General features: G+C 43.6%; 1 protein-coding gene across 2 annotated transcripts in view; it reads left to right on the forward strand.

Annotated features, from left to right (window-relative positions):
* Positions 1-429: 429 nt before the first annotated feature.
* Positions 430-25,986, forward strand: part of LOC124596496 — an 836,705-nt gene continuing 811,148 nt past the window's right edge. For both annotated transcript variants that reach the window (XM_047135655.1, XM_047135657.1), the window contains exon 1: positions 430-527. The gene's annotated coding sequence lies outside the window, so the exon portion shown is untranslated. The remainder of the gene's footprint in view (positions 528-25,986) is intronic.

Genomic DNA, 25,986 nt, shown 5'->3' on the forward strand with positions numbered 1-25,986 from the left:
AAGCGTCTCTCACTTACTTGCGTTTTTTGCTGTCATAGTTATTTCAAGAACTAAACTATTTCGTATTCACATCTTTCAAACGCAACTCCCTCACGTCACCGTTACACACCACGTAATGTTACGTTTCGTCGTACTGCTGCAATACCTTAGTGTTATTGAGGCTTGAAAAACAGGAAAATCTTTTGTATTGGAGTTCTACGGTATTACTCAGTGATCTATGTGGCATTACTACCAGCCATCAGATATTAAAATTCTGCATGTTTGGAGAAGTTTGCGATCAAATTTCCGAAGACACACGTGGGCGACAGTAATTGTTACATCGTGTCCCGGCCTCGATTGACCTGAGCCACTGTTGATAGTACGCGCTTCGCCGCCAGATGGTAGCGCCGTCGTCTGCAAGCCCTTGCCTCTCGTACATTCTCGGACGGGTAGCGAGTTTGGTGAGAGCAGTTGCAGCTAGTGTTGTGTGTGTGTGCGGGAAGGATATTCCGTTGTTTCTCCTCGCCGATTGCCCTGTTGTTTCCGAGGTAAGTTCCTGCTTTTACATAAGCATTTTCATTTACATTTGGTAGCAAACATACGTAGCGAGTAACTGTGAGCATCTTACATGCGTGACCTGGTTTGCGTCAATATCATCGACTCGCGCATTTGTTTACAGCACACAGCTTACATGCACGCAGAGTTGGTTGTTGCCCGTGGCAGCCAATACTTTGGAATCAGTTTAAATAAAAGAATGCGCGGCTGTGGCGTTAACATTTCGATGTCAGCTTTGATTCTGTCGTTAACTGCAAGGGCATCTTACAAACTATCGAAGGATAAGAAACAACACTTTAATAGTGGTGATTATGTTAAAGGCGAAAGTGACAAAACTAGTGAAGAAACGAACTGAGTTATTAGGTGTGGCCATAAGCCTGTTTGATCCTTCTTAGATCGAGGAATGGGCAGAACACAAAATGTATTAATTGTCATTGCTGCTGGCATGTTAATAAAGTGAATCTGTAAAAATACCCCTATTACTCCTCCATTTTCAGTGACAAATACCCAAAAGAAACTATATTTTAATCTTTTCCTAATGGTTAACTCATACCAGTGTTAACTAACTTTAGTTAATACTGTATCACGGAGAGCCCACAGTTGAATCAATTGAAATGATTAACATATAATTAGCATTATCTTTGAAATAGGATTATTTGAGGACATTTATAATGCTACAATTTTTTCCTGATTTGAAGAAGAAAACTATGAAATTTATCATCGCTAGATAGATGTTGTTGGAAGACATATTCATGTATATATAATCGTTTCACAATCAGAAAATGCTACTTTACATGGGTTGTTAATAACTACACACATTTGTAAGCAGAAGGAATATTTGTGTGCTCAATAGACTTTTCTTTGATACTTGGAAAAGAATATCGAATTCAAATCAGAAAGACATTTTCTTTTTCTGTTTTTGCCAAATAACATTATTCTTTAGGAAATTTGGATAAATGTTTTTTAAACTTGACGCTTTTCTAAGAAGACTCCGAAGCATCTAATTGCAGAGTCTCTTACGAAATTCGGATAAAAGAATTTAAAGCTGTCTCATACCGAAGACGAGAGGCAAGAAGAATTGGAAGCATCGAATTCCAGATTCTCATACTACTAAAAAACTTGAATTTAAGTGCTCATTGGTATTACATAACGTGTTCAATGCTTTAATCTTCCTTGTTATTCTCAGTGCGTTTTAAGCAAATCTGTTCACTCATGATGAGTGTATAGTCAATGGTCCAGATACCAGTAAAAAAAAAAAAAAAAAAAAAAAAAAAACAGCCAAACGTTTTTGTGAGTGAAATTCTGTCTTTATGCCGTCGTCCATGAGAATATAACCTTGTGAATGCATCAGTATCCAGTAGCCTGTAACAGTGTTAAACTGAAGAAATTAAATAAAAAATTGAAATGTGACTCTTTGATTTCAAAATCTCATTCGGATGTTAGCCTTCTTCAAATATGCAGAATTCCCAGTTCTCGCAAACACTTTTCCCGTTCAAGTTTTTTCTTGACTTACAGTACTTAGACAAAGAGTATTCATTAGGAACCCAGTTTACGACCAGCGGCCGACTGTGTGTCTCACAAATGATTAACAGCGGAAATCTTCAAACTGATGTAAGCAGTCCACGGTCTAAAGTCAGCAGAAGCTCATTCTGCAGTGATTTCTGCGCGACCGCTTTCCGGATGAATGGAAGAATGTAAGCAAGCGTCGTGGACACGCTACGAATTGACGCGGTAAGGAATTTGAAATATTGATACTGGAAATAGTTTTTGGAATAGAACCGATTTAATGCAAACAGAGAAAAAGGCCCTGTGGAAGTTTAAGACTTGCGAAGATAGGACACATCGTACCGTCATATTCGGTGTGTAGCGATATACCGAGAGCGAAAGCAAACCATTTAGAAATCGACCATCTAAAATTTACATGTATATCGGTAGCTCCTCATATGTCATTTGCTGATAGCATTTCAAATTGATGAGGCCTCTGGACAGCAAGCAAGACACCTTATTACAATTAAAATAATTTTCTGCGTTTTTTTAAGCTACTCACACAGTGGAAGACAGCTTTGGTTGACATGATTTTATCATCTTCACTGTTTGACTTACCGGAATGCACATTCTACTCGCATCGTTACATAAAATATAAATCGTATTCTACTTTTTTTTAATTACAGAATTTGACCGGTTAGAACTATAGATACAATCTTGTTCATATCTGCTCATAACTTGTTCATGCGTTTGCTGATAGCCTGTCTGTCCATTTGACATCGCTCTCCTAGGCTGCGGTCTTTGTTGTTGGATAGGAAACTGATCAGTAGCGTGAAATTTTCTCTGCTCTGTATGGTGTCTTCTGCAATGTTGAGTTTTCACCAATTCCTTCTTTCCTTTTCGATCCATGCCGTGGAACTTTTTTGTTATTATTATTATTTTAATAATAATAATAATTTGGAACTGAAATTGGAAATTTTCTGGGTTAGCCTGTTGTCATTCGTTGTGTGAATATGACCATAAAACTTTTATCTCGTATTCCGCCTGTATTTCTGAGTAAGTCTTATATTTCTGTATAAAACTTCATTTCTATTCCTCCTCCATTTGTTATCTTTGTTCTTTTGGCCTTAAAATTTTTCTGAGTATTTTTCCTTTCCTTTCCAGTTCTTTCCTTCAGTGTAATGCATTCAGAGCCGTATAATTAATTACTATTGTCGTGCATAATTTTTGCCGGCAACCATGCTGATCTTTTATTATAATGGTCTTGGGCTAGTTTGTATGCTAATTCCATTTTCTTCACTCTTTCTTTACTTGTGCTTGTATCTAATTTCGATTGATTGTATCACTTTCCCCAATACTATCAAATGCTTTGATGTTTCCGTGTTTTGTTTGTATATTTTTTAGTCACCAAGCAGTGAGCTTCTGCTATTGTCCTTTAGTTCACAATAACTCTTCACTCTGTGCTTTTCACGTTTTGTTGTTACTAGTGCTTTAAAGTAGTGACTGCTTCCTTGTGTTGTGAAGTTGTTTTATGGGCAATGGATACCAGAGGATGTATAAACTCGCCAGATTGATTCTCTAAATTAGTGGTAACTATACCGTTAAAAAGCAACAAAGAAACATTTCCGATTTTATTGAAAAAGTATTTCGCCTGTTTTGGTGTAAAGTTATGCGATCAAGATAACCCAGGGGCCCCACACAAAGTTTGTTCAGTGTGTGTTGAAGAACTGAGGCAATCGTTTCAACGTAAAAAGCAGTCCCTATGTTTTGGAATACCAATGGTGTGGAGGGAGCCCAAAAATCGTAGTGATGACTGCTATTTTTGTTATTGCGACGTACGAGGTTTCAATTTGAAAAGCAAAGAGGATATTTCTTACCCTAACATTCAATCAGCCATTCGCCCTGTTCCTCATGGACCTGAAGCACCAATACCCTCTCCTCCAGATTCTTTGGATATTATAGATGATCACGAGCCATTGGCTCAGCAAGGTGATAGTGAAGAAGACAGAGATTGCTACGATCCTGGCACAACCGACCCCATTCCATTCTGACAATCTGAACTGAACGATGTAGTTAGAGGCCTAGGCGTTTCTAAAGAATCGGCAGAGGGGTTTTAGGATCTAGATTGAAAGATAAACATATGTTGGCTCCGGGTACATCGTTTTCTTGGTTTCGGTGGAGGGTCCCCGAGAACTTAAAACTACTGAAACCTAACTAACCTAAGGACAGCACACAACACCCAGTCATCACGAGGCAGAGAAAATCCCTGACCCCGCCGGGAATCGAAGCCGGGCGTGGGAAGCGAGAACGCTACCGCACGACCACGAGCTGCGTACTATTATTTGTTCCCTGAGGTAGGTTGAATAAGTTTTATTGTGTAAAGCCTCTTTTCATTATCAGATATCTGCTTAATGTATCAAGGAAGTCATGTTATGTATGCTCCAAACCAACATTCATCACGCCTGCTTCTGTTTAACATGAATTTCTTATTGATTGTTATGTTCATCTACAAATAATGCACCTGTGATTTAAGTAGATGTAATTTCATTGAGGTATCATGTTTAAGGCATGAATTGTTATATTTCTTTAGCCTAGAAGTATTATTATTTTCGTCCAGCCGGGGTATTTCGAAAATCGTTAGATTTTTTTGTCGCATGTCAGTTTTACTGATAAGCCCTTTTCAGAAGTTAGCGAGTGTGCTGGCTCAAGTAGAGAAAGTTTAACCACACTGCATACGGGAGAAACAGTTTGTATAATCGAACAGTACGTGGGTGTATTGCTGGTTCATAATGTCTTAATTGTTGAAATACGCTGCTAACGCATTTAAAACAGACTGCGAGAAAGAAAATCGAACCGCAGATTTTAATGGCACAGCGCGGAATTTTTTCTCGCAGTCAGTTTTGACCGAAAAACCTGCATATTTTTGTTAGTAAAAAAAAAGAAGCCCATCTCTGAATGTTTATGAGCATCCAGTGTAAAACTTTGGAGAAAGCAGATTTTTGCTATGAGCGTTTCCCTGTTATATAGTATTATTATACATATTTATATATTAAAAATATATAGCCCATGTCCGTCCAAATGTTCATTGGAACACGTAAAAATATGAAGTTATTCGATGGAGAACTTTTTCGAGATTTTTGGAAACAACGTTAAAAAAGTCTTGTCTTTATATAGTAATATATATCTTTATCAATGATTGTTGCTCTTAGAGTAAACCGCACCTGAGCACATACAACAAATCTGCATTCGTTTCATCCTTATACAGTCTCAGAGAAAACAGACGTAGCACGAACAAATTATCTGAATGGGACGGAAATTGGTACATCTGATGTACGCTGTGGCTGTGGCTAAGCCATGTCTCCGCAATATCCTTTCTTTCGGGAGTGCTAGTTCTGCAAGGTTCGCAGGAGAGCTTCTGTAAAGTTTGGAAGGTAGGAGAAGAGGTACTGGCAGAAGTAAAGCTGTGAGGACGGGGCGTGAGTCGTGCTTGGGTAGCTCAGATGGTAGAGCACTTGCCCGCGAAAGGCAAAGGTCCCGAGTTCGAGTCTCGGTCCGGCACACAGTTTTAATCTGCCAGGAAGTTTCATATCAGCGCACACTCCGCTGCAGAGTGAAAATCTCATTCTGGCAGCGTGGATATGTCTCGACATGGCCAAAACTGCGAATGTGTCGCCGGTGCAGGAGATTGTCGCGAACTGGCCTCTCGATTATGTCCCGTTTATGTTGAGTGGGATTCATGCCAGACCATCTGGGCGGCAAAATCATTGCTCGAATTGTCCACAGTGTGGCGTGGTGACATGGCACATTATCATCCATAAAGAACCCGTCATTGTTCGGGAACATGAAATCCCTGAGTGGCTTCAAATGGCCTCCAAATTGAATGAACATAACCATTTGCAGTCAATTATCGGTTGAGCTGGACCAGAGGGCCCAGTCCATTCCCTGTAAGCACAGCCCACACCTTTATGGAGCCACCACCAGCTCGCGCAGTGCCTTGTTGACTACTTGGGCCCGTGGCTTCGTGGCACTGTCCAAACGGATACGGTCGTCACACATTGAAAACTTTTCCACATGAACCACCTGAGCACAAATGACAGCTCCACTAATGCACTGCTCTTTGATACCTTGTGTATACAACTCTGCCGCAATCTGCGTGTGTTCATATTGCCGTCCGTGACTTTTGTCAGCCCAGTGTATTTATGACGCTTTATCCCGTTGCTTTACTAGCAAGCATCTCAGCCACACCTCAATAGTGTAGATATTGTCGACGAACATTTACGTGGATGGTTTCCTTGTTCTCGAACAAAATTACCGGATCGGCTTGTTATGATGTCCACGATTATTTGTAAAGATAACAAAGCATTTTTCGATAGAGAACTACACACAAAGCAATACATACTGTCGAAAGTAAGTACACTCTCTTTTACAAACGTTACACTATGTCGACTGCTTTAGCCCCAATATGGCGGCTCCATAAGGAATATTTGGGTCTCTGCGTAGGCGTTGCTGGACAGCGAGTTCAAATGCGGAAGGGGACTGGCGACCCTTTAGTTAGGTCTCTTTATACACCAAACCAACCAATCAAATGCGGAGGTGCCGTCTTAGCATGCCACATCCCGTAGCTAGTCAAACTCCGTCCTTTAGACATGGAAGGCCGTCGCCGCTTTCACGACTGTCACCAGACCAAACCCATAATCAGAAACAAATAAGAAAAGAAAAATACCATAAATTTAAAAATCGTTTCTCGCGATCTGCAAATGAATGGAGCCAAAACAGAACACCAAACCTATGGCTGAAATGGACACTCTCTCTCCCACCATCGGCCCAAACTTTTCGTTGAAGAGCAAAAATGAGAAAAAGGTAATCCGATGATGGAGGCAGTTAGCGAATGCTTGGGATTTTATTTGATTTGACACAGAAAGTTAACTGAGAATTTTTTATCCATGAATTTGGCCACAGAAGACTTGGTAATGATAAGATTTCCTGTGTTTCATGATGTTTGGTTACAATAGCCTAAAAATTATCATTTGCACCTCAGCGTATTATAAATCCCTTTCCTTCTTCTGGCTCATATTGCTCATCTTCAACATTAATTTCACTTTGCATTTCATCCCCCTTATACAGACATTCAATTCATTCTTACCATTTGTTCAAAACCTCCTGTGGTTCTTCTGCTAGTGTTCTATCCACTCTTTCTATTTCCATGTTATTCCTCTTTCTTTCAAAAACTATCTCACTAACCAGTCTATACATCATTTCATACTTCCCCTCTTTCTCCACTTTCTCTATTTTGACGCATTTCTGTTTCATCCATTTTTACCTTGCTTCTTCAGTTTTTCTTAATGCATTATTCAGTTTCCTGCACCTCTTTTTGTCTTCTTCAGTTTCTACACTTTTCCACTTTCTCCGCTCTTCCATCTTTTTCAACATGTTTTCTGTTATCCATTCTTTCCTGGAATAGATGATTTGTCTGCAGAACTGTTGAAGAGTCTGGGAAACAAGGCAAGAAAAGAATAGTCTACCTCCGTAACGAGATATATGACAAAGGGGAATGGCCTGAGGACTTCCTTGCAACAGTTAAGATACCAATAGAGAAAAAGAGAAACACTAAAAAATGTGAAGAGCACCGGACCATCAGTCTAATTTCTCATGCAGCTAAAGTCTTGCTGAGAGTGTTGAATAGAAGGTTATATGGCAAGCTGGATAGAGGGATTGCAGAGGAGCAGTTCGGATTTAGAAGAGGAAAAGGAACAAGAGATGCTATTGGCCTGCTAAGAACTATAGGGGAAAGATATATGGAAAAGGGTAGAGAAATCTTTGCTGTTTTTATAGATTTAGAAAAGGCTTTTGACAGAGTTCAGTGGAACAAGCTGATGGATATCTTGAAGAGGAAAGGAGTAGATTGGAAAGAGAGACAACTGATACAGAATCTATATTTACACCAGAAAGTAAGGATAAGGATTGGAAATGAAATGTAAGAAGGAAGCAGCATTGGACGAGGTGTTAGACAAGGTTGTTGGCTTTCCCCACTGTTGTTTAACGTATACCTTGAAGAGATTATTGCGAAAAGCTTAGATGGGGAAAAGAGGAATATGTATTGGTGGAAAGAGAATAGAATGTATAAGATTTGCTGATGACATGGTATTAGTGGCAGAAAGTGAGCAGACAGTGAATAACATATTGAAAGATCTGAATGAAGCTTGTGTGTAATATGGAATGAAAATAAACACGGCAAAAACAAAGAGTATGGTCATCAGTACAAGACGCAGACTGTCCAATATTAAAATAGGACAATCTACCATTAGCCAAGTAAGTGAATTTAAATATCTTGGAAGCACAATAACTGAAGACTTGAGATGTCACCAGGAGGTGAAAACTCGAATTGCCATAGCGAAGGAGGCATTCAACAGAAAGAGGAGACTCTTATGTGGCAAATTAGAGAAAGGACTAAGGAAAAGGCTTGGCAAATGTTTTGTCTGGAGTGTGGCACTATATGGGGCAGAAACTTGGACACTGATACGAGAGGATGGAAAATAGGTTAGAAGCATTTGAGATGTGGATGTGGAGGAGAATGGAGAGAATAAGCTGGGTGGAAAGAGTGAGTAATGAAAGAGTATTGGAAAGGGTTGGTGAGTGATTTCTGCTGAAGGTTGTAAGACATTCATTGAGAAGGGAGTGCTTGCTAGCAGTTGCTTTGGAAGGATTGGTTTGTGGGAGAAGACTAAGAGGAAGAAGGAGATACAAGATGATAGATGACATAAAGGGAAGAGGAAACTATGCAGACCTGAAGAGGATGGCAGAAGACCGGACAGCCTGGAGAACTACCATGTGAAAACCTGCCTTTAGGCAGAACACTGATGATGATGATGTATTATAAATGTACATGTTTTTTGATAGGTTTGCTATTACCTGATAAATGGCAGTATGTTTCACATTTTTACGTATTCCACATGCATGAGGATCAGTTCCCTCTGGATCTGTGGAAGGGATACGGAGACACCTGTTTTGTTTGTGCATATATGAGGTATTATGTATAGGGCGATACAAAAAGAATACCTTAACTTTGGAAATTTGTATTTAGTCAAAGGAACACGATGGAATCTTGGATAATTAATGTTTGTGAATACTACTTACCAAGTTTATTTTCAGTAGAAAACAAGTTCATAAATGCTCAATATGACCCACTCCAGACACTCTAGCGACATCATCCCGATACTCAAACTCGTTCCACACTCTCTGTAGCATCACCTCATTGTTAGCCGGTAGAGGTGTTCGAAACACCAGATCTTTAACATACACCCGTAGGAAAAAATCACAGGAGCTGAGGGCAGGGCTTCTTGGAGGCCAGTGATGAATTACTCCATCACGAGCTGATTGGCGAGTAATTTTCGTTCCAATAAATGGCTATTGGGTGGTGCCCCATCCTGCTGAAATACGAGTTGACGTGCTGCTTCTTCCAGTTGAGGAAACAGCCAGTTCTGCAACATTTCCTGATAGTACGTTTGCTTGTGTGGCCATCTTTCGCAGCAGCTGTTAACATCGGTTATTATAGGTTATCAGTCTTGAGCTGGCTGCAGTGTAATTAGAAAGAATTACACCAGACGCGTTTCGCTTTTATTTACAAAGCATCTTCTGTGGTTCAAAATGGCTCTGAGCACTATGGGACTTAACATCTGAGGCCATCAGTCCCCTAGAACTTAGAACTACTTAAACCTAACTAACCTAAGGACATCACAAACATCCATGCCCGAGGCAGGATTCGAACCTGCGACCATAGCGGTCGCGCGGTTCCTGACGGAAGCGCCTAGAACCGCTCGGGCACAACGGCCGGCCATCTTCTGTGGTATTGGTGTTTCTTTACATAGTTTAAGTTGTGTGTGTTGCCAACCCACGAAACGATTTTGTGTGTGTGTGTGTGTGTGTGTGTGTGAGAGAGAGAGAGAGAGAGAGAGAGAGAGAGAGAGAGAGAGAGAGAGAGAGACTTTGGTGGCGGTGTTTTTTATTTCCTCCGGGGGTGGGGGGGGGGGGGGGGGGGTGCGGGGGGGGACGACAGGGATGCCCTGGACAGTGATTATGGACAGATCTGGGAGGAAACGGTAGTGGTAAATGGAGCCTGTGGTTGTATTTGTACTTTTAATGTTATATTAAGTGTTCAATCAGTTTAAAGAGTGTTTTGTTTTGCCAAGTTGATCTGATCATTTTTGAGTTGTTACTTTTCTGGTATGGTTTTTTGGATGTGGTAGTTTCCTTGTAAGGTGAGGAGGTGTTTTTTTGTTGTTGTTTATCCTTATGATTTCCATGTCTGTGTCTCTGGTTGTAATTTTATGTTGGTGTTGGTGTAAGTGTTCTGTAAAAGTTGATTTGTCCTATACTTCCATGCTCTTACATGTTCTTTGTATCTGGTGTCAAATGTCCTTCTGGTTTGACCTATGAATCTTCCATCACTTGTATTGCATTTTAGATGGTATGTTCTTGATTTCTGGTACAGATCAGTTATTCCTATTGTTTTTGGGAAGTATTTAGTCATTGGTTTCGTGTGCTATTCTTGCGCCTTGTTTCTTGAAAATATTGGATATTCTGCGTATGTATTTGTGGTTGTATGTCATTGTGTACCATCTTTTACTTTCTGTTTCTTTCACACTTTGTGTTGTTTCTATTTTTACATTTTGTGTATTTGTTTGTGTGTGACTTTGTCCATGTGTTGGTGACACTTGGGTGTTTGTTCTTTTCTGTTTCTTGATTTTCTTGTTCAGCTTTGTTACTAAGTTCTCTTTGCATCCATTCTTTGTGGCTATTTGTATTATAGTTATATAAAAATATATTTGCTATGGTTCCGGACACCGGAGATCCCATTGGTAATCCTTCACTTTGTAAATAGAATTTATTATTGAACTGAAAATAATTCTGTTCTTTTATTAGCTCTAGAAGCCTGACTGTTTTTTTATGTGTTAATGTGGAAGTGCACTGTGTGTCTTAAGATTTTGTTCTATAATGTTTATTGTCTCAGTTACTGCTATATTGGAATACATATTCTCTACATAAAATGACAGGAGGGTGACTGTCTGGAACTTGTATGTCCTTTATGTACTGTAGCAATTATGTGGTATTTCTTATAGTCCTGTCTTCTTGTAATTTGTAGTTTCCTAATAAGATTTTCAACATGTATCTTGCAAGTGGGTAAGTGGGAGCGTTTCTATAATTCACAGTATCTCTGATGAGGAGATCTTTCTTGTGTAGCTTTGGTTGGTATTGGAGGGAAGCTGCACTGGGATTTGCTTGTATCAGTTTTCCTTTTTCATTGTTTTCTGTTGTATGTTCAGTGTCTAAAAGACTGGTGATACCTGGGGTGTATACTGCCCACGAATGCCAAGGAGTAGATGCCTGTCTTCCTGGGGCATCAGAACTTCTGACAACAGCCATCATGCCAGGTGGCCTTTGCTGTGGCTGGGTGGTGCTCTTGGGGAGAGACCTTGATCGGCGTGGGTGGCATCAGGGCGGATGACCTGCAATGAAGCAGACTAAGTCATCTCTTGCTGGTGACCGTATGGCGCCAACAGTCTCTAAGAAGGGCAACATAGATCACCATGCTGACAGATATGACCCTAAATCGTTTCCCTCCCTCGCTACACCATGGGAGGAACATAGGGCTACAGAAAGAAAAGAGCCATATTCGCCTCAGGATTTAGTCTGTAGCAGAATGTACGGGAATTCCTTTCTATCTATGAAGCCTCAGCTTTTTGTTGAAGATCTTGAGGATAAGTTTGGGGAGTGACAGCACTGTCAAAGATGAGAAGTGGTGCAGTCTTGATTCAGACAGCACCCCCAGTCCAATCCCAGACGTTACTCACTTGTGTCTGGCTGGGTGATATTCCTGTTTCCGTCACTCCCCAAAAAAGCCTCAGCATGGTCCAGGGGATTATTTTCATCGTGACCTCCTCTTGCAGGCTGATGAAGAGCTCCACAGCAATCTAGAATGGCGGGGTGTTCGTTTCATCTGTCGCGTTTACAGGGTTGCTACAAGTTACTTCATCTTGGCCTTTGAGTGTGATTCATTGCCTAAAAAGGTCAAGGTGATGGTTTACCGCTGTGACTTTAAACCATACGTCCCTCCCCTTGTGCAGTGCTTTAGTGCTAGAAATTGGGGCACATGTCTTTCCACTGCACTTCCAACGCCACATGTCGAGACTGCGGACGTCCACTGCATACAGATACTCCCTGTGTGCCTCCTCGCACTTGTATCAACTGTGGAGAGCAGCACTCCCCTGTTCGCCAGACTGCACAGTACTCCAAAAGGAGCGGAAAATCGTGAAGTACAAGACCCTGGACCGGTTGACTTACCAAGAGGCTAAACGTAAATTTAAACAATTACACCCTTCGGTTGATGTCCACATACGCTGCAGCCACATAACCATCGCCATCACAAGTACCAGTCATACCACACTCTGTGCCACGAACATTGGAGCCTCTGAGCCTCTAGAATACGTCTGCCCTCTAGGTGGTAGGGGGAAAATCTACTTCTGTTGCTCCCAAAGTACCTACTTTGGGAGCAAGCCCCCCCTCCCCCCCAAAATGCAGAGGGCATCAGCCCCCTCCCCACCAGCCGGAGACCCCCTGCAGGTCCAGGGGTTAGAATAGGCCTGAGGTATTCCATCCTGTCGTCAGTGGCAACTAGAAGGAATCTCACATGTTTCGGCCTTTATGTGATGGTCCCTTGTCAGGTTTGACCTTCATCTTTCTAAATATTCCCAAAGAGCGAGCCAGTTGGGGAAGGGCGCCGTACATGGTGCATCGTGTCCATTGTGCATTGAGAGCTTTAGCCCACTTTCTCATCGTCACATTGCAGTCCTGTTCATTCTCCATCTCTTGGGTGCGGAGACCTTCCAGGGTGCACTATGCAGTGTCGCTTTCTGTGCTGACAATGAACGTGGACTTCTTTGCACCTCATATCCAGCACAGTAGCCAGTCTGTTGTGATGGGGCCGCCATGTACCCTGTTGGTTGTAGCCCCCTGACAACACAGGGATCGCTCTGCTGATGCCTGTGCCATTAACTCACCACGTATGCCATGGAGTAAATGCCCATCTCCGTGGGGCATCAGGACTCCCGGCACTGGCTGTCCTGCCAGAGGGCTGGTCCAGAATGCACTCTGGGTCAGTCTTGATAAAGACAGCATCCTGTGCCCAGTCATGGGCATTACTCGCTTGTGACAAGTTGGGTGATTTTTCTGTTACCATCACGCCCCATAAGAGCTTGAATATGGTCCAGGGTATTATATTCCATGGGGACCTTCTTTCGCAGTCTGACAACGAGCTGCACGCCAATTTAGAGTGGCGAAGCATTCATTTCGTCCGGAGCATCCATTGGGGTCTGAGGGATAGTCAGGTTATCATTGGTGCCTTCATCTTGGCCTTCGAGGTTGACACATTGCCCGAGAAGATCAAGGTGATGGTCTACCGCTGTGATGACAAGCCCTATATCCCTCCCCCAACGCGGTGCTTTAAGTGCTGGAAGTTTAGCCATATGTCTTCCCGCTGCACCCCCAGTGTCACATGTCGAGATTGTGGACGTCCATCACATCCCAGTACACCAGGTGCCCTGCCTCCCATCTTTGTCAACTGTGGAGAGCATCATTCACCTTGCTCACCAGAGTTCAGGATTTTACAGAAAGAGAGGAAAATCATGGACTATAAGATGCTGGAGCGACTGACCTACACTGAGGCTAAGAGGATATTTGAGCACCTACATCCTGTGGATATGACCTCCTCTTACGCCGCCACTACGAGAACAGATGTCACCCCATCAGTTCCTCTCTCTCCTGTCGCCTCTCAGAACCAGAAGACTACAATTGTCCCCTTTATGGTGGAGGGCACTTCCGTCCCTGTTGCTCCCACACCACCTAATTTTAAGAGAGCAACATCCCCCCCCCCCCCCCATCATCGAGGATATCAATCCCCACTTCTGAGCTGGAGAAGCGTAGGTATTCTTTGGTGCCTCTTGCTATGAAGGGGTCCCTTGGGTCACTCACTTCCCAGGTTTCTGCTAGTGGGAAAGATGACACCTGCCAATGGCTGAAGAGCTCATCCTCAGTCCCGGAGACTGAATCAGTGAAGTCCTTCCAGTCAGGGAAACCCAAAGAGTAGCAAGAGAAATCCAAAAAGAAGGTTCCCAAGACCCACATCGCCGCTACGTACAAGCTCTGTGTCTGCAGATGATGTGGAGATTCTGGCGTCTGCTGAGGACCTAGATCTCGCCGGACCCTCAGACACAATGGACATAGAGAGCTCAGACAATTAATTGGGGGCAGCAGGTGACTGTGAGGCGTAAACTGCCTCATTGGATATACTATGCCTTTCCAGTGTCACGATGACGTCATTCTCAATTGGAATTGCGGTGTTTTTTTCCCCACCGCATCACTAAGCTACAGCAGCTGTTAAGCTTTACACCTGCTTTATGCATTGCCCACCAGGAAACCTGGTTCCTGGCAATGCGGACCCCTGCCCTCTGTGGCTATAAGGGATACTACAGGAACCGTAGTGACTACAATCGAGTGTCAGGTGGAGTTTGGATTTATGTCCTAAACTCAGTGTGTAGTGAAACTGTGCCCCTTCAAAGCCCTCTTGAAGCTGTGGCTGTCAGAATAAGTATGACACAGGAAATAACTGTCTGCAATGTATATCTTCCTCCAGATGGTGCAGTATCCCTGAATGTATTAACTGCACTGATTGATTAACTCCCTAAACTTTTCCTGATTTTGGGTGATTTTAACGCCCATAACTCCATGTGGGGTGGCACCATGCTTACTGGCCAAGGCAGAGATGTCGAAACTTAACTGTCTCAGTTTGACCTCTGCCTCTGAAATACTGGGGCCACTACACATTTCAATGTGGCTCATGGTAGTTAATCGGCAATTGATTTATTAATTTGCAGCCCAGGATTTCTCCCGTATATGCACTGGAGAGCACATGACGATCTGTGTGGTAGTGACCATTTCCCCGTCTTACTGTCACTGACCCGGCCTCAGGTCCATGGACGCCTTCCCAGATGTACCTTAGCAAGGTGGATTGGGAAACTTTCACCTCTGCTGCCACCGTTGAATCTCCCGCACACGGCAACATCGATGCGATGGTTGAGCAGGTGACTACAGCAATCGTTCCTGTGGCAGAAAACACGATCCCTCTCTCTTTAGGGTGTCCTAGCGAAAGGTAGTCCCTTGGTGGTCGCCGGAAGTTGCTGAAGCAATTAAGGATCGTCGGCGAGCTATACAGCGACAAAAGTGGCACACTTCGCTGGAGCATCTCATAGCCTTTAAATGGCTCCCTGCCCACGTTTGCCAGCTTATCAAACGACGGAAGCAGGATTGTTGGGAGAGAGATGTCTTGACCATTGGGTGCCATACATCGTCTTCCCAAGTCTGGGCAAAGATCAAACGTGTTTTTGGGTCCCAGACCCAAACAGATGTTTCCGGTGTTAACATAAGTGGCATGTTATCTACTGACACAAATGTGATTGCCGAGCACTATGCTCAAGCCTCTGCGTCGGAGAATTACCCCCTAGCATATCGCACTCTCAAATGGCAGCTGGAAGGGAAAGCCCTCTCGTTTACTACACTCCACAAGGAATCATATAACGCCCATTTACAGAGCTCCTCAGTCCCCTTGCACATTGCCCAGACACAGCTCCTGGGCCAGATTGGATCCACAGTCACATGATTAAACATCCCTCACCCAACTACAAGCGACATCTCCTCATCATCTTCAACCGGATGTGGTGCGATGGTGTCTATCCATCGCAGTGACGGGAGAGCACCATCATGCCGGTGCTCAAACCTGGTAAAACCCGCTTGATGTGGATAGCTATCGGCCCATCAGCCCCACCAACGTTCTTTGTAAGCTGCTGGAACCTATCGGCAGTTGTGTTGGGTCCTGAAGTCATGTGGCCTACTGACTCCATGTCAGGGCGGCTTCTGTCAGGGTCACTCTACCACTGATATCTTTGTGTCCCTCGAGTCTGCCATACCACCTAACAACATCATATCCTTGCCACATTATTGAGTGAGGTCTCCAAGGCCTGCTCCCAATTTTTATCCAAAATTTCCTACTTTGCATGTCCAAGTTGGTGCCTCCCATAGTTCCCCCCCATATCCAGGAAAATGGGGTCATGCAGGGCTCTGTATTGAGTCTCTCTCTATTCTCAGTGGTCATTAATGGTGTAGCAGCAGCTGTAGGGCCGTCTGTCTCACCTTCTCAGTATGCAGACGACTCCTGCATTTCGTGCTGCTCCACCAGTACTGGTGTTGCTGAACAGCACCTACAGGGAGCCATGAGCAAGGCGCAGTCATGGGCTCTAACCCACGGTTTCCGGTTTTTGGCTGCAAACTCGTGTGCTATGCACTTCTGTCGGCATCGTACCATTCATCTAGAACCAGAACTTTACCTTAATGACAATTCACTCACCGTAGTCGAGACATATTTATTCTTAGGACGGGTTATCAACGCCAGATCGACGGCTTCCTCACCTTTGTCAGCTTAAGCGGAAGTGCTGGCAGCAAAAAAGTTTCAAATGGCTCTAAGCACTATGGGACTTAACATCTGAGGTCATCGGTACCCTAGACATAATGAACCGTGATTTATTTTCAAAGAATATTCTTAAGAATTTATTTTATTTACTAGCGGTTCATCAAGAACATTAACACATTTAATCACACTATGTAAGCATGGAAGTAATTGCCAGGGAGTAACTGATGAAATCATAACCAAATTCCTTTTAACAAATGGGAATTTTATTCACTTTAATAGTGCCTAAAAACATTTTTTAAAAGAAACAGATTTAAAATTATAATCAGAAAGCACCCTCTAAATATCAAAATTACAATTTATTCAGAGGCAGAAAGAAACAAGTTTTTACTGTATGAGCTTTCAGGCAGAGAACCTTCCCACTCCCTTTTGACACGGCCATAGTTACGACCGCTCACAACAGCCTCTGAAAGACTACACTGGCGCAAATCTGCAACACACCAGATAACTTTAAACGAAGATTTTTAACAATTTACGCAGGCACACAAGCTATGCACCCCCGTAAGAGGGATGGAAGTGGTACAAACACTAATAATTAAAATATTAACCTTGCCACCGAAGGTGCAACTTGATTTTTAACTTCTAAGAAAAGTCTTACGGTGAAAGCGTGGCAACTTCATATACTAAAATGATCATTTAAATAAAAGCCCATGAAAAGCAATCTTATATAAAATTCTACAAGGTTGGCCAAACAATAGTTAAGATGCTCTACAGTACACATGTACCGCCTCTAAAGATCATAGGCAATAATATCAAAGTTTCCAAAGATCAAAACATATTTCAGGTATTAGGCCGTTTAACAATACTACCACTTGCAAAGTAGATTAGAAATCAGATTAATAATGTTGCTCACGCAGCATATGTTTGCTTTATCGGGCAACAACAAAGTTATTGACTGTGGATGGTATCGTCAGAATGGAAATAATGAAGTCACTGTAAAAAATTCATTAATTTTGGCACTTACCTCGAATGGGTTCCCTCCTAGATTTCGTCGAAGTTGTTATGGCTCATCTTGTTGATTATAGGGTGATTACGCTTTGACTGCTAGAAGGTCCAGATCTGTATTTTTGCAATATTTGAAGACCTAACAAATGCGTTTTTCAGGAAATTCTTAATGATCAAACAATCCCAGATCAGAACAATGGCATGGTAGAAGTAATTTTTGACTTGGTGTTCACGATCCACATTTTTATTAAACTTCTTGTAAGTTCACATATATTTCTTCTTATTTGTCACATCACCAAGAAAACAGTTTTGTATCAATCTTCATATATTTAATTTCCACTTTAACCAAACACAAGACTTGACTGTTCTTTTACAAAGCGAAATAACTTCTGCCAAAGTGAAACACAGACTGGTCTGTGCGCATTCACGCCAAAACGATTACAAGTAAGTCAAAGATTGACAGTCTCACAGAAATGAGTACACACAAGAGCCATATCATTGTAATATATGGATACATCGGAGTACCTATACATTAATTAAACCAAATGTGAATATTGTCACAAAAATGTCTGTTACTTCGCAGAAAAGTAATACGATATTACTGGTATCGAGAACTGGGGTTGGAGTGCCGTAATGGTCACGTAAATAGAGAACCATTACAGCCGTTACACTCCAAGCAATATATTCGTTAACACACCAAATCCGAGAAACATGACAGAGGCAGCTACTAATGTACGGTAGATTGATAGGGAGATTACCTAACAACCCGAACCGCAGGTTGCTCTAAACCGCCCCTACTCCACAAAGGAAAAACGGACCACCCAATTTATAAACAACCACCTTCCCACGGGTGGGCAAACGGAGAAGAATGGTGAGACGAACCCAAAGCAAAACGGCTGGTGACCTCACCAAGAAAACAAGTAGAATTTAACAAGAGTAAATTAAACAAAATATCACCAATCTCTTAACTTCTAATAAACTGCGATTTCTCGAGAAGACCTGGCGCAGCACCCCCAAATCACTCTCCCGAGCCACTTCAACGGACGCAGGAAGGCGCGCCGATCTCCCGTCTCATGGCGTCGCAGCTCGCACCGACCAGACTGATGTCCTGGGTTGACTCCTGTTACTCGTGTCGACCGCGAAGTCACTACCCTCGTTTTACGCCGCGGCTCACTGGACTCACGTGGCGACCTCACATGCGCCGACGCTCAAGACGGACAAGTCATCTTGTGTCTCAGTGCGCGACCGACCAACCGATAGATCCAACCGCCAATGACCATTTCCTGAGCAAACTCGAGCAGACTGGCGGCCCAACGCGCAGACTCAGATGCAGGAACAAAGCCCCGACCGGGCGACCACTCTCTAAGTTCTCTTACTGACGGAGTGAGAAGACTCTCATTTTGCCGGCTTTAAAGGCTGATCCGAACGACAGACATACTAGCACTCCGAACGACAGACATACTAACTGCCTAACAAATGCGGATGGTGAGACAGACTAGCAAGCTGGGGACGAGAGACTGACCCAGACTGACCGACTGGCGAGCTCATAGCGCCCCTTAAATGCACGTGAACAGGCAACCTTTCCCCTTTCCCACCAGAGGGAGACACCAAAGCTGCGATTGCCACAGCGGCGCCACCGCCAGAAACGGTGGGCGACTGCTTCACACTACGCGCTGCGGCGCGGTCTTCAAAACAGCAATTTTTACCACGGCTCAAATAAAACTATTTAAACCTAACTAACCTAGGGACACCACACACATCCATGCGACTGTAGCAGCAGCGCGATTCCGCACTGAAGCGCCTAGAACCGATCGGCCACAGCGGCTGTCCGCTGGCAGCACCTCCATGCCCTCTGCTGCTTTAGCAACACCAACTGGGGTGCAGATTGCTCTACGCTGCTGCAGCCCTTGACTATGGGAGTCTCGTTTATGGTTTGGGAGCACCCTTAGCATTGCGTTTACTCGACCCATTGCACGACTATGGCGTTCACCTAGCGACAGGAGCTTTTAGGACGAGTCCAGTGACCAGCATCCTGGTGGAGGCCGGAGTCCCTCCATTACAGGTTAGGCGTGCTCAACTGTTGGCGAGTTATGTTGCATATGTTTGTAGTTTTCTTGAGCATCGGAGTCGCCATCTCCTTTTCCCATCCACGGCAGTTCGTCTCCCGCATCAGCCCAGGTCAGTGTACACTGTTTGAACCTCCCCCCCCCCCCCCCCCCCCCCACGGCAACATCGACGTGGTATTTGAGCAGGTCACGAGAACGATCGTTTCTACGGCGGAAAACACGATCCTTTACTCTTTAGGGTACCCCTGGCGAAAGTCAGTACTTTGGTGGTCACCAGAAATCGCTGAGGCCATTAAAGAGCGTCGGCGAGCTCTACAGTGACATAAGTGGCACCCTTCACTAGAGCACATAATAGCTTTTAAACAGCTCCGTGCCCGCGTTTACCAGGTACGTCTCGACCATTGGGTGCCATACGTCACCTTCCCAAGTCTGGACGAAATTCAGACATCTTTGGTTGTACCAGGCCCCAACAGGTGTTCCCGGTGTTAACACAAATGGTGTGTTACCTACCGACGCAAACGTAATTGCCGAGCACTTTGCTGAGCACTGTGCTCGAACCTCCATGTCATAGAATTATCCTCCAGCATTTCGCCTTCAAACTTCGGATGGAAAGGAAAGTCCTCTCGTTCATTGAACCTCACAGTGAACACTATAATGCTCCATTTACACAGTGGGAGCTCCTTAGCATCCTTGCACATTGCCCGAACACAATCCATATCGGATCCGCAGTCAGATTATCAGACATCTCTCGTCCGACTACAAGCGACATCTCCTCGTCATCTTCAACCGGATATGGTGCGATGGCGTCTTTCCATCGCAATGGCGGGAGAGCTCCATCATTCCAGTGCGGTACAAACCCGCTTGATGTGGATAGCTATCGGCCCATCAGCCTCACCAACGTTCTTTGTAAGCTGTTGGAACGTATAGTAAGTCGGCGGTTGTGTTGGGTCCTGGCGTCACGTGTCCTGTTGGCTCAATGCCAGGGCGATTTCCGCCAGGGTCGCTCTACCATTGATAATCTAGTTTCCCTCGAGTCGGCCATCCGAACAGCCTTTTCCAGACGTCAACACCTGGTTGCCATCATTTGTGATTTACGAGAAGCTTATGACATGACCTGGCGACATTGTACCCTTGCCACATTATATGAGTGTGGTCTGTGGGGCCCATTCCCGATTTTCATCCATAATTTCCTATCGCTCCGTACTTACCGTGTCCAAGTTTGTGCCTCCCATAGTTCCCCCAATATCCAGGAGGATGGGGTCCCATGGGGCTCTGTATTGAGTGTATCTCTATTTTTAGTGGGCATTAACGGTTTAGCAGCAGCTGTCGGGCCGTCGGTCTCACCTCCTCTGCTCCTCCAGTACTGGTGTTGTCTAGCGTCACCTACGGGGAGCCATCCACAAGCCGCAGTCATGGGCTCTAGCCCATGGCTTCCAGTTTCCAGCTGCGAAGTTGTGTGTCATGCGCTTCTGTTGGCATCGCACCGTTCATCTGGAACCAGAACTTTGTCTTAATGACGATCCACCAATCACTGTAGTGGAGACATATCGATTCGTAGGACTGGTTTTCGACGCTAGATTCATGTGGCTTTCTCACCTTCATCAGCTGGAGCGGAAGTGTGGCAGCACCTCAATTCCCTCCACTGCCTGAGCATCACCAACTGGGGTGCAGATCGCTCTACGCTGCTGCAGCTCTACAGAGCCCTTGTTCAATCCCGCCTTCACTATGACATGTCTGAAGATGGCCTTGTAAGCCGAAAACCGGTTAAAAATAAAAGTAATATTGTAGAACAAAAGCAAACTGGTGCTTTTCATTTATTATTAGAATATATATATTTTTTTATTTATTTAAAAGTATTAGAAACTACATTTTGCTTTCTCATCACTTATTTATTGCAAGTTCTTAACACAGTTCTACAAGGAAAGTTTTTGATATGGCCCTCTTTTGGAAGGACGTACAGATTTTGGGGGGTGGATGCTCATGCCACTTAAGAGTTGTCCATCACCAAACACATTTTTTTTTTTCTAAATCACAGTGGCAACTTAATGTCTTTGCCCTTGTGGTTTATTAATGGTAATTCCAAAAGCAGATTTTAACGGGAATTACAATCCCTTAAATTAAATTGCAAAGGCCAATCCTTCGGTGTAATTGGAATCAGAACACTTTCTGCTTATTTTACGCCACTAATTATAATAGCCCTAACAATAATATGGCCCTGATGGTGATGTGTAAACGTTTGCCGGTATACAGTCTGGTCGCGTCGAGATTTCGCAGTAAGAGTAACGGAACGCCAACCGTTAACCTCAGTTTACAAGAAGGCACTCCTGACAATTCCAGTTAAGAAACTCTATAGGGTTTATAGTAAGAAAGAACGCATTAAGGAACACGAACGGCACATGCGGCTAAAACAAAGTGCAAACTCGGCAGTAGCGGAACACCACGAGAGCTGTGGCTCTGACATCGATTTTAATAACGTACGTGTACTGGCTAAAGAAACAAACATTTATAGAAGAAAGGTCCGAGAAGCGGTTGAAATTTCTAAGAATGCATCTAATTTCAGTAGCGAGGACGGCTATAGGCTTCCGGCATCGTGGCTCCCCGCCATCAAGGAAGTAAATACGCGGTCGCGGTGTGTGAGCGGCATAAACAACGCGCTGCAAGTCACCTCGGCGGACAATAATATTTTGGGTAAACATTCCCCCTCTCTTGCTCTTTCCGTTTCGAACCTAGCCATTGATGACGACCAACCAATAGCGGTAGCCGGCATTTCAACCAATAACCCTTCTCCAGCATAAGTGTGGAATAGTGCCTTTCTATCCAATGACGATGGCGATGGACCGCCAATGGTATCCACAGGAGATGATCTACCAACGCCCCTTCTTCTGTATCAGAGCGGGAATATTAACGTATGAGTATGGCCCACCAATGGTAGCCATATGAATTTTAACCAATACTAACACTTCTCCAGCACGAACGCCAGAAAGCTCCCCCTTTATAAGCGGACGCGACACTCGTCTCTGACAGTGTTCTAGCAGTAGTGGACACCAAAAGATCCTGAAGAAGATCCCAGCAGAGGGATCGGAACGTCGAACATTTTAGAAGAAACATGACGCGGCCTAATACCTAACTTCAGTTTCAACTTGGTGTTATGTCCAGAGCAACAAGTTGTTTGAGGGAGCATTATCCCAAAATTGATGACCACTGTTGGACACAAGGAGAAGTAGGTAACTCATTATCGTAATATCCAACATTGCCTAAACTTAGGTATCGAGCTTGGTAGAATCACCCTCGTTACCTCGTCCAATCAGTCCCCCTGATTGCAGGAGTATATTGAATTAAATACCGAAAAGAGGGCGGGCGCAACTAGTGATTTTGAATTTTTTTTATAAATTAATGAAATGTGAATGTCGAGTGACTAGGGCCTCCCGTCAGGTAGACCGTTCGCCTGGTGCAAGTCTTTCGATTTGACGCTACTTCAGCGACATGCGCGTCGATGGGTTGAAATGATGATGATTAGGACAACACAACACCCAGTCCCTGAACGGAGAAAATCTCCGACGCAGCCGGGAATCAAACCCGGACCCTTAGGATTGACATTCTGTCGCGCTGACCACTCAGCTACCGGGGGCGGACTATCAATTAATGAATAATTCCATTTTCGGTGAAGCCATGAAGGATGCTACAAATGAACGCGGTGTTTTCATTAGAACCGAATGGGAGGGGCATTGGGACATAAGAGAGTGCATTGCCAGACCAAATTTTAAGAGGGTCATTATTTTCAATGAGAACTTTGTTGCTGTGGAGATGTCGAGGTTTCAGTAGAGTTTACGAAACATATCTGTTTGGGTATATAGGAGGGTTGGAACTTAAATAGTGGCAACTATTTATTCACAACCAATACAAAAGAGTTACATCTTTGCTCCTGTTACTGTCCTTCAAAGTAGTCACCAGCGTTGTGTGGAACCCAGTGCCAGCGATGTGGAAGGCGCAGTATACCATTGGCAGAGCCTGTTCTGTTGAAGGTGTGAATGGAGCGGTCTACTGCCTGTAGAATCTCTGGAGCAGTTCTGAAGCGAATGCCATGAATTTGTTCCTTCATCTTCGGAATCAAATCAGTCAGAAGGACTTAGTCCGGGGAGTATGGTGGATGGTACATACTTCCCAGTCCCATCGACCGAACAGAGCAGCCACAGCTTGCGCTGTATGCGCCCGCACATTGTCTTGCAAAATGATGGGTGGGTTGCACATAAAGTGTCACCGCTTCTTTCGCAAAGCTGGTCACAGGTGGTGCTCCAAAAACGAATAGTAATACTGTGCATTGACGGTCTGCCGTGGAGGAACGTAATGCATTAGATAACACCATCACAGTCGTACACGAGAATCACAATAACTTTAGACCGCTCCATTTGCACCATTAACAGAACAAGCTCTGCTAACGGTATACTACGCCTTCCACATCGCTGGCAATGGGTTCTACACAACGCTGGTGACTACTTTGAAGGACAGGAACAGGTGCAAACATGTAACTCTTTTGTATCAGTTGTGAACAAATAGTTGCCACTATTTAAGTTCCATCCCTCGTATATACTACACATCTCCAAATTCCACGTGTACCGCTTCCACTATGAGTTTGCTAAAACTCATTTCGTGGAACCAAAATTACTTTATATGGACACAGATAGCTTCATCTACTGGGTGAAGAGCTGTGATCCATATGGAGTTATTAGGTGTCACAGTAATGAATTCGACACACCAGGATATGCAGCCGATAATCCTTACAGTATTCTTCCTCAGAACAAGAAGGTTATTTGCTTAATGGAAGATGAGGCGGATGGGCTATAATGGCTCTGAGCACTATGGGACTCAACTGCTGAGGTCATTAGTCCCCTAGAACTTAGAACTAGTTAAACCTAACTAACCTAAGGACATCACAAACATCCATGCCCGAGGCAGGATTCGAACCTGCGACCGTAGCGGTCCTGCGGTTCCAGACTGCAGCGCCTTTAACCGCACGGCCACTTCGGCCGGCTGAGGCGGATGGTTTGCCGATTGTGGAGCTTGTGAATCCAAGGTCCAAAATATATGCATACTGTACAACAGATGGAGGCGTGCTAAGGTTGTGCGACGCGCAGCATTACATGTTCGCGCAGTCGGAGACTACTTGCAGTGCCTGTACAGTGGTGTTCGCGGTGCCCCACCTCAACTTCCAGTTATGAAACAGCAAACTAGTACTTGATTGCCAGGCTACGAGATGTACGCTGTGCAAAGTCATACTGTCACCTTGTGATTATAAAAGAGCCATTTGAGATGACGGGATCTAAACCTTCCCATACTCACACTATTAACGTGAAGCGCGAGACATGGTGGGGGACTGATGGTGTTAATGGGGAAGAGTGAGTGAGTGGCAGAGTGAGAGCTTGTGCCAAATAGGATGGCTCTTTTATTACAGTGTAAATATAATATGTTTTTGATGTATGTGTGTGTGCATGTGTGATTGCTTACCTGTCTGTGCTGTCTGTGTGTATGCTTCTGAGTGTGTTTGAGTGTGGATGCCTGTGTAAATACATTATTTATTTTTTCTTAATAAGTAGCATAATATGTATGTATGAATCCCACACAGTTCATTTTAGTGCATCTGTTTGGGACGAGCATTTTAGGGTCAGCCGCTTCATTGTATTATCAAAGTATATCAGTTGCTTGAGGAGGAAAATGTTTAGAACCACCCAGTTCAACATATAAATTAAGTCTTGAATTTCAGTAGTAATAGTGTTAGTGTAAGAGAAACTGTACCTCTGCAATACTTGTAATCTGTATTGCAATGTAAAATGAAAATTTTTTCAACCAGTACTATTATTTGTAAAATGAAGAGGTGTAAATAAAAAAAAAAATCAAAGAGTAACAAGAACTGTGAATTTAAAAGTAGTATTATTTGTGTATTGTAAAAACAACGATATTTGTGAGTGTAAAGCTGTATTGCTACTATAAAGATTTATGTATGAATAAGAAATTGTTATTGGTTACCATACATCTTTATTGTTCTTTTTCAAATCCTTACCCCCTATAAATGTATATAAAGGCTGCGCAATATGCTTAAAGTATTAGTTTGAAGCATGAGGGAGGTGACGTTTAATAGGGAGGAAAACAAAAGGTATGTAATGATTGGTTGGGATTTCACCTATCGTGCTGCACATATGGGCTTATGTCTGAAATTATATCACCTGTGCTTGAACAAAACCACAGACGTAGGATTAGCGCACATCTACATACTATCTAAACAGGAGCTAGGTAGAAAGAAAGCAACACACAGAATTTGAGGTAAAAAAGTGATTTTACATTTTCATAAGCAGACACAACGCTATTTTCACACACCTTCTTCTTCAGATG

Source organism: Schistocerca americana, chromosome 2, assembly GCF_021461395.2.
Source record: "Schistocerca americana isolate TAMUIC-IGC-003095 chromosome 2, iqSchAmer2.1, whole genome shotgun sequence".
Taxonomy (NCBI): Eukaryota; Metazoa; Arthropoda; class Insecta; order Orthoptera; family Acrididae; genus Schistocerca; species Schistocerca americana.